This window comes from Diuraphis noxia, unplaced genomic scaffold (assembly GCF_037042655.1).
Source record: "Diuraphis noxia isolate RWA-SAM2 unplaced genomic scaffold, SU_Dnox_SAM2 contig0013, whole genome shotgun sequence".
In the NCBI taxonomy this organism is placed as follows: domain Eukaryota; kingdom Metazoa; phylum Arthropoda; class Insecta; order Hemiptera; family Aphididae; genus Diuraphis; species Diuraphis noxia.
Window position 1 is genome coordinate 830,860 of NW_028301723.1, and position 10,459 is coordinate 841,318.

At 25.9% G+C, this 10,459-nt stretch overlaps 1 long non-coding RNA gene across 1 annotated transcript; it reads left to right on the top strand.

Moving 5' to 3' along the window:
- Nucleotides 1-1,541: 1,541 nt before the first annotated feature.
- Nucleotides 1,542-5,485, top strand: LOC149054052 (uncharacterized). The gene is made up of 4 exons (XR_016192367.1): nucleotides 1,542-1,753; nucleotides 3,437-3,555; nucleotides 5,053-5,180; nucleotides 5,248-5,485. It is a non-coding gene; the product is annotated as an uncharacterized LOC149054052 (long non-coding RNA).
- The last annotated feature ends 4,974 nt before the right edge of the window (nucleotides 5,486-10,459 follow it).

A 10,459-nucleotide genomic window follows, 5' to 3' on the forward strand; every position in this document is an offset into this window, starting at 1 on the left:
TTGTAATAACCAATTAAATTTCAAATTTTTACAAAATTAACAATTAACAAATTTTTTAGTTGTCATTGATGTATAAAGATTCAACTATAGCTAAGGATTGAAAATTTAAAACAAGGTTCCACACAAGTAGTTATAATTCTGCTGCAAGAAAAATTTAAAAACTATTCAAACACAATTTTTTTGTTTTTAGTTATTTGAACTTCAAATTTTTATGAAATTACATATTAAATAATCAAGAATAACAATTTTAATTAAAGTTGTAATTTAAAAATATTATTTTTGTTTACTTAAATTTTTAAAGTATACTTTATATTCTAATATTAGCAGTTAATATTGGTAATGACTCATATTAATACTTAATAATAAATTGTATATACCTACTATGAATGACTGAGTGAGTCGGGTTCATAATGAATCTGATTTGATTAATTTGGAATTTATTTTATAGGGATCTTCATTTTTTTTTTTTTTTTTATAAATAATAACAATATAATAAATTAAGTAATATAATATAAAATATCCTGTATCGACAAATCGTCTTCACTCAAAATCGTTTTTCGTATACAATGATATTATATCATTAAATTCAAATTTAATACCATCCATTATAGTAACCCACTTGTATCCTTCTGCCAGGGCCGGATAGACTTCGGCCCACCGAGATTTTATACTTCTACCGGCCCTCAACAAAGTATCGGCCCATTCGAAAAAACATTTTTTATGATCCCTCTTGTATGCTTTAAGTAATAATTGTTTCTCTAAAGCACATTCACAAATTACCTATTCAATAAGTACCTACATTACATTAGGTTACTCAGTATACTTCAGTTATATTATTAAAAAAACGCAAAATATAAGATAGATAATATAGATAATATAAAATATAATATAGATCGCATGGATTTATGCAATTTGTAAACATTTCATTTTATATTCATCAGTCATTACTCACGAGTCATGGCCTAAGTATGAGTAGTATGACGATTTTTAAACAATTTTTTATAACTACCTATAAGTTTAAAATTTGATTTTCTTTTATATATATATAATATATTTATATACGACGTATATTCTATATAGATAAAATACATTATATTATTATTTTAAATTATTCTAGTTTATATCAGTGTTTGATATAATTATACTGATCTTGAATTTTTACGCGGCCCACCGAGATTTTCTCGGTAGCTCGCCGGTTCAATCCGGGCTTGCCTTCTGTACAGCAGAGCAACATCCACTTACCAGATTTATTGCCAACACATTTTATTGGATCACGATTAACTTACAACCACCAACATAGTGGTAAGTAGCCGAACTATCGTGGCTGTGCGCCAGTGCCATAATACAACAAACCGGTGCCAGTCCGGTTCTATATAATCACAGATTACAAACCTACCTAATCTGTGGTATAATCATGATATATAAATATTCTATAAATATTATAGAAGTCAGTGTATATAGTTTATCATTCATAACTGATAACGTATAATATAATATATTATGTGATAGTCAGTAGTCGCACCTCACACATGAACATTGAACATTATTATTTATTCGTTTCTCTGATCAGTTTAATATATTTCTCAAATTTTAATTAAATTGCTACGTTGGCACTTTGGCTACATCAAACTATCAACATTCGAAAGGAAAGTCTATATCACTTAAAAATACCAGCTTGTACTCGTTTGAAGTCCACGTATCGGTAGAGAAGAACCATGGCCTGGAAGTGATCAGATAATCAACATACCTAACTGTACGTATTGAGTGAATGAATAACCTAGGGCACGGACCGGACGCTTTTTCTAGTAAATAAGCTGTTTAACCCGTCGTTGGTCGCGTGGTGAGAGATTCTCTCATTACGATATTATTTTGGTCACCACTGTCTGTTATATCGGTTTATTGCCTATTAGTTGTGCTATACCTTATCAGATACAGATAATCTAAAAATAGATGGGCATTAAACGACTTTGTAATTGATTACATACTTTCAGTATCCGTTTAACGTGACTCGTATACACACAGTGAGAGAAATTCTCTATACGCGACCAAACAAGTACTTTTTTTGTGTGCATTATTTTATTATGGATAATAACATATATGCTTGGCTTGAGAAAGCTGACGATGATATGTTAGATGATTTTGACCTCGATGAAGATGACAGTGATGGAGACGTATTAGATAATCCAGAAAATAGTTATCAATCTATTGGAAATGAAAGTGATTCCGACAATATGTATTAATGCTCGATTATTCAAATTGTAATGTGTAATGTATTTTGTAAAACAGAAAAAATATATAAATACTGAAATATATATAGTTTATAAGTGCTCATTTATATAAAATAAATGTGTTTGGTAGTTTATTACATATTATAAGACTTATTGAAGAAAGTGAGAGAATCTCTCACCACGCGACCAAAGTAGTACAAAAAAAAGACGCGACCAACGACGGGTTAAAAAAAAAAAAATCATGATTTTTGAAGAGCAACAATGGTTGATAAAAATACATACCATAGTACATAAAACGATTAATATATTTTACTAAGCAATTTCATTAGAAATTGGTAGGTATTAAAAACATTTAATACCGTTAAATTTATAAAAACTTAGTTTCATTTATACATCATTATTATTATTAAATCTGTAGAATAATGTATAGTTTTCAACTTCAAACATGTGTCTAAGCTGATATCAGTTTATCCCTGAGCTTATCATTCAGTTGGCTAATATTTGCTTCTTAATTTATTTTTAATAAAGTTCATATTAGAAAATGTTTGAAAATAAAAATAAAGCATCAAAAAGAAATTATACCTGTAATATAAAAAAATTGCCAAATTTCAATTTGTATTTTATGAGTTAAAGATATTGATGCATTTTCCAAAGAGCAACAGATGAGCCAGCCGCAGGTATCTGACCTCCTGCCTAGGGTGACAGCACTTTTTTAAATATAAATTCCATTGGCATAATTTTTTGAACTGTAAAACAACCACACACTCCACCAATATTATCTTTCGGCCAATTTCATTTAAAAATTTGGTTTTGATTATCCTTATAAACATTTCATTTTCCAATTTAAGGCCAACATTATTATTAACACAACGAGTTCTGTCTTATTGTTTAAATGTTTGATTCTTGATTATTATCGTATAAAACTGTAAGTATATATTATTATGATAGTAATAGACCAATACATTTTCAATAACATTGTATGGTTGACGCTCTGTGCCCATAAATTGTGTGAAGTGTAATACTCTAAATACTAAATTTTCCCAACTGTATCTAGCCTTGTGAAATTTAGTTTTTATATTTTATTCTTTTCTTTTTATTGTAAGTATATATGTATATTATTATTATTATATTTATATTTTGTCATGTAAGTGCATTCAGATTTGAATTTGATCTTTTGAAATATTATTGAACTTTGTTTTTTTTTATAGGTTAAAAAATGAATTTGTGGTATTTACATGTCATAAATTCAACCCAAACTCGACTGATGTGGCTTAATTAAACTACCAGTTCTGGGATATGAAACACTGAAACAGGTTTACGAAATCAGGTAACTTTTCTGATCTTTAGTAACTTGCCTGCGGCGTCTGTACCAGTGATGGCAACAATGCCAGTAGCTTGTTCACAGCATACACTGGTAACATAATCTAATTATTTGCATTTTTATAGTTTTTTTTAACAATTCTTAAATTAACCAATTTAGCAAGGTTATTAGAAACTAATTTATAAGGGAACTTTTATTTATTTTTGTCTATTGCCCTTATATCAACATAAAAAAACTGTATGATTTATTGTTTGAAAATTGTTAAAATTCATGTTGTATATGTGGAGTTGAGTTGTCTACCAGTGAGAGGGCCGGTTTCTGATACAGCTAGGGTGGTGGGTGGAAGCTAAGCGTTAGTGTTGTTTTGACGTGCGAGTGTTCCATTAGTCGTTTGTTGTTGTTGATTGTTTAAGTTTGTATTTTGTTATTTGTGCATCAATAAATAGTTGATTCGTTACTAGTGTACTGTTGGTTATTCAAGTGTATATTTTGGTGCCCAATCCTACATATATATATTTTCTTTTTCATTTTAATATTTCATAGAAGTTAACTGATTGAAGTAAAAATAAAATATGTAATAAATTGAAAACTAGTAAGTAATAGCGTATTATGGCTACTATGAAGTGATTTATGTCTAAAATGTTTTTAAGACTAGATTAAATTTCATTTAAAACACAAAAATTATGTAAATTAAAAAACTGTATTCTACGTCATTATTGTTACATCTTATTATATAACAATTCAGTACTGTAGGCACTAGGCAGATGTTATAACTAAAATAAAATTTTACATACCTTAAGAGGACGTTACACAACCATTTGTTGGCTCCGTCTTACAAGTGCATAATATTTTAGCAAATTTAGCTTAGCATATCACGTTTAGCTCCATTAGTTTAAAAATTAGAGTAAATTGACCTATTATGAAACTTGATGTTAAGAAAATTATATGTGGTTATTTTTACAATAGTTCAATTTTGTAGCAAGTTATGCATATAATATACAAAATGTAAATTAAAAATGCTCATAACTCACTTAAAAACTAAGTTATCTTAATAAACCCATATACAAACACAGATAATGTTCTTCCCATCAAGTTTCATAATAGGTAAATTTACTCTAATTTTTAAACTAACGGAATTAAATTGATCTGCTAAGTGTAAATTTGTTATATTACACAGTTGAAAGACGGAGACAACAATTATGTGTGTAGTGTTCTCTAAAGAGTTTTAATATTTTTATGCATTTATTTTTTTACATTTGACTTGATATTTTTTACATACTCAATATTTTTTTTTACATATTATTACTTTCTATAGTAGTTAATTTTTCAATCCAAGTTTGTAAGATTCAAAAATTTAATTCATCATTCTTCTTTAAATTCTAAATCTAAAATCAATCTATTTCTACTAAATACTTAAATGTATTATGTAATAACAACAATTATAACATCAAAAAAGAATTTTTACTAAACTTATGAAACAAATTATATTCCTTTATATTTCAGGTATTTAATTGTCGTTCATTACAATCCACGAAAGAGAGGTATTTAAAATATATTAGAAATGATTTAAGCTCAGAAAACCGTAATTTTTCATTTCTCAATCCAAAGAAATTTAAAATATTATGAAAAGGGTAAGTACCTATTTAATTTTTATACATAATATACATGTAAATTTATTTTTATCGATTTATATTTTAGTTTAAATAATGGAAAAAAGAAAAATTTCAATAAAGAACTAAGAAGCATTCAAATTCAGATTCAATTATGCACAATTGTAGAATTGGTCAATTACAACAGCAGTTCCAAATTAAATTCATTAGCAACAAAATACATATGCATAATATCATATGGTATAATTGTATAAGTCAGAATTTTTATTGTTAAACATTAAGAAAATTTAATAATGATTGTTTTTAATTAGTAAATAAGGCAATGTTCTGAGTGTGTTTATGTTGATATATTTTTTTTTGTCAAAAGGATCAATATTTTTTCAGTTATATTATTTATAACCTATTTATTCCATGCAATTTTTTGAAAACAATTTTTGCATTTTTAAATTAATATTTTACCTTAACATTTTAAATTCTTAATATTTAACATTTATAAATCTAATCTTAAAGAGTTAGGTCTCAGAAATTCAATTTATAAAAAAGTGAAAAATTTGTTTTCAAGTTAACTTTGTGTTGAATTCAAGTATATTACCAGAAGTTTTATTTGATGATAACAAAAGTCAGGACCATTTTCAATTTTTCATAAGATATTTTAGGTATATTTTGGTAAAAAAGAGGATTGAATCTTATATATATTAATTATTAACATTATTTACGCTTTATTTTGGTTATTATATTTGTTAGTTGTTATGCTTATCATATTTTAAATATTCGATGTGTTATAATTGAGTATAAATAGTACTACTATGATACTATAGTTCTGTCTATATTCTATACTAAATGGTATTATAAATATATTTTAGGAAGTTGTAGGAGTTGCATATTTAATATTCTTGCTCTCGTATTTTAAGTTTTAACTCCTATCATTTCTGAGCCCTAGTCGTGAATTTCTAAAAAGCTATATAATAAAATACATTATATATGTACAATAATTTAGTATCTTAATAGTTTATGAATTATGATTAGTGTGTTGACATTATGGTTTTTGAGTATGGCAGAACAGTGGCATATAAGCGCAATTTTAGAGTGCAATTTTTTTAAATGTATATGTACCAACTCATGTGAAATAAATAAATAATTTAAAATCTAATTTTCACTAGAACAAAAAAAAATAAAGATAAATCAATTAATATACACAATATATTGAGAATAATAGAGTCTTTTATATTATTATGTTAAATAACAAATCAACCATGATCTATATGAGAATTTCCTTAATAGTTGATTAATGACTAAATTGAAAATATTTGGGCGTATCTGCTACAAAATTTACATTGGAAATTTAGAGTCTCCTGTAGGAATTACAATTGAGTACTTATTATATTACTTAGAATTTAAAGGGTTTAATATACTTATGTAATTATTTAAATTTGTTTCATGTAAATTAATATATAGTGGTCCTTGCCTCACATAACCCATGTACCATACTAACTAACCTTAACCCTCAAAAAATGCTAATGGCCATAGTTGATTGGTGCTTAAAGTAAAAAAATATTATAGCTTATATTTTGTTTTTATAATTACTATGGAATTTAGAACTAATTATAAAACTTTATGGCTCTAACATTATCAGTATTTGAACATTGGTTTTTTAGAATATTTTAATTTCCAAAGAAGTTATGTAAAATATTACGATTTAAAAGTTCTTATAACTCAATAACTCACAGATTAATATATGCTCAACATACATTTACGTGTGTGAGGGTGTGTTAATTTACTTTTTGTGTATTTGGGTAGTATTGTGAAAACTTGTTCATTTTTGAAATTTATATTTTTAATTTAATTACATACACCTTAACCTGTGTGTACTATATTGTATGATGTATATACTTGTATATACATATATATATATATATATATATTATTTTTATTAATTTATTATAAACTAAATTGGATTATCATAAAAGAGACCATACAATTTTAAACAAGACTTGTGGTGAATGATTAAAACATTGCAACATTGCATGTAGTTATCATAATTCATAATACCTTAAATTATCATAGATTCATAGATATACATATACCTGGTTAGAGGATAAATCGTTATCAATACGCGATTTCATAAAAATTAAACGCTCAAAACATTTTTTTTATAATGACACTTCAAATTGCTCTATAGTTATTTGAAGCAAAACTTATGGGAAACTTGGTGTTGAATTTTATAACCTTAGATATAAATACAAACAATTTTATGAATTTTGAACTACAAAATTATTTGCAAATATTCATGTTTTTGACGATTTTTTGTCGATATTTGAACTTCAAATGCTAATAAAAAAAAAACTGTGCCTATTTATTCTTATAACTTTTTAATCAATATAAGAATAACTATTATGAGGAACTTTGTATTAAATAAATTTTCAAGTATTTTGATCAGTTGTCTATAAACATCTTAAAAAAAGTCAAAATATTTTGAAAATTAAATAATGTAAATAAAATGCCAATCTAAATAACTTATAAAATTTTCAAGTACCTACAACTTATACTTTTTGAATAATAACAAATATTTAAAATCGTTTGAGGATAAATCGTTATCGTTACGCTATTTCGTAAAAATTTAAAATTCAAACGCACTTAAAATTTTTCCTATAATGATGCTTCGAGTTTTCTCTATAGCTACTTGAAGGAAAACTTAATGTTGTATTTTTAATCCTTAGTTATAAACAAAAAAAATTTTATGATTTTTCAACTTCAAAATTACTTGCAAATTTTCGCGTTAGTCAAAAATGTCAAAAATGTTTTAAAATTAAACTGTATATAGATAACATTAACATAAACATTTGGTGAAAATTTCAAGTATTTACAGTGATTAGTTTTTGAATTACAACCATATAAAAAAATCGATTTGGTCGAAAACTGGTTTTGCGTAAAAATTCCCGTTTTTCTGTAATTTTTTTTTTGTTTTTCTCGATTTTTTTGAAAACTGTTGGAAAATGTTAACTTTTTTGACCTCTATAATGCACCAAGGATATTCAGTTTTCCATAGGGAACTATCCCCAAAGTTTAAAATTGAAGCATTATTTCAAGTAGTTATGCTGTACACAGTGTACACAGACACATAAAAAACACACATCATTGTAGAATCAATACATTCATCACTCCGTTCAGAATCTAAAATCTAGTTTAATGTAATTGATGGAACATATACTTTGAACTGACGTTTTTTCCTCTGTAAGTATATTAGGTATATACTAAATCTGTTGAAAAAAAATATGGTAATAAGATTTAAAAAAATTTTTAACGTATACAGTTCAGTAGATTAGTTAATAGTGATGATAGTGGGGACTGGGGGGAGTTATTTATACTTATACTTACTTACCTGAAACATGACATTATTTTTAAAATTAACTTAACACACTTATTCACTGAGTTATACGTTCACGAGATATTAGATTCAAAACTAACACATATAAGTTGTATATAATATTTTTTTTATTTATTACAACATACAATGAAAGAACATGATTTAGTAAACGGTTTCGTATGACCTAGTTTCACAATTACAAATATTATATTCATTGCTACATATAAGTTAAATATAATAATATAGAATGATAAAACTATAACTACCTATAAAGTATTGTACTAATCAAATACAGTAGACGCCGCTTATAAGACTCACGGATATAAGGTTCAGTCGCTTATTAGACTCAAAATCGTCTGGAACGGTCCGGACGTGTCCAAATACATTAAAAAAAAATCGGTTATAAGACTCAACACTTCGGTTATAAAACTCAAATTTCGTAAAATAAATAGTAGAAAACAAACTTTTTTGGTTATAATTTAGAAATAAATTGGTATTGAAAAATTAAATAATATTCGTGTTGATTATTTCTAGTTTCTGTTGGTACCTAATAACGTATAATAATTTTTATCGCAGATAAATACGATCAATACGAATACGAACAGTATATTTTCGGAATATTAGAAGAAAATAAAAAACAAACAAAAAAATTACAAATTTTTTTCAAAAATAATTTTTATATGTAATATGTATTTACGTTTAATTATTTAAATTTAATTTTTTTCAAAAATAATTTTTATATGTAATATAAATTTACGTTTAATTATTTAAATTTAATTTTTTTCAAAAATAATTTTTATATGTAATATGTATTAACGTTTAATTATTTTAATGTATGTATTAATAAAATCAAAGCAAAATATGTAATAAAATAAAATTTATAAATACGTAATTAATTTTTTTTTTCCACTTCGCCTATAAGGTTCATTCGGTTATAAGACTCACTTTGTGCTGGTCCCAAAGTGAGTCTTATAAGCGGCGTCTACTGTATCATAAATACAATGTTTTCGCCAAAATTAATTCAACCTACCATATTACTAATAGTACAATAAATAAGTATAATTGAAAATTAAATATGAGTATATATTATATTATATGCTTTGTAATATAGAGTGATATATAGAGTGATCAATTGCTCAGAATTGTTTTTCGTATGCATATTTGAAGCCAATTTTAACTTGTAGACGATACTTACTCATTGACCTATTTTCCAATTTTCCCCCTAACTTATATTCGATAAATAATTCTATTTTAGAACTGTAATTTTATGTAACTTTTTATATAATTCAGATGTTAATGTATTAACTGTATTTGTTCAATATATTTCAATAATTTTGAGATACAAATTGTATTCCGGAAATTCACCACAGCGAGATCATTACTGATCATTATAATTTAAATATAAAATTATTATTGTCTATAACCATATTCAAGTTGTTACCCATGTAAAAATAAGTGAATATTATAATAATACAATAATATATAATCGGCTATGCAGCATTTAGGTGTAGAAAATGGATGTCACAGTCCACAGAGCACTAAGGGTTTAAGAATGTTTTTATATTATGTTGGCGATTTATTTGGGATGATATGGGATGACATACGACCGCACATGGAGATTTCACTGCCATCAGAATGAATAGTGTCCACCCCCATTGATTTATTACATTTGTATAGGGCATCACAAATAAGGCGCCTGACGCCTGTACGCATTCCGTCTGGGAATTCTATTCAATTGTATCGGCTACAATATAATATAAAGCAGTATAGTAAAGATAACTAATAAATTCTTGAAATATATTTTTTTCGGTGGTGTAGCGGATGGGCTTCTACGAATCAGTGGAAAAATCATGTATAAACAGGGGTCAGACGAAGGAGCATTTTATTATATAGTTGTTTCAAGAATAATTTATCTCATTAACAGATGAGGTGTTAA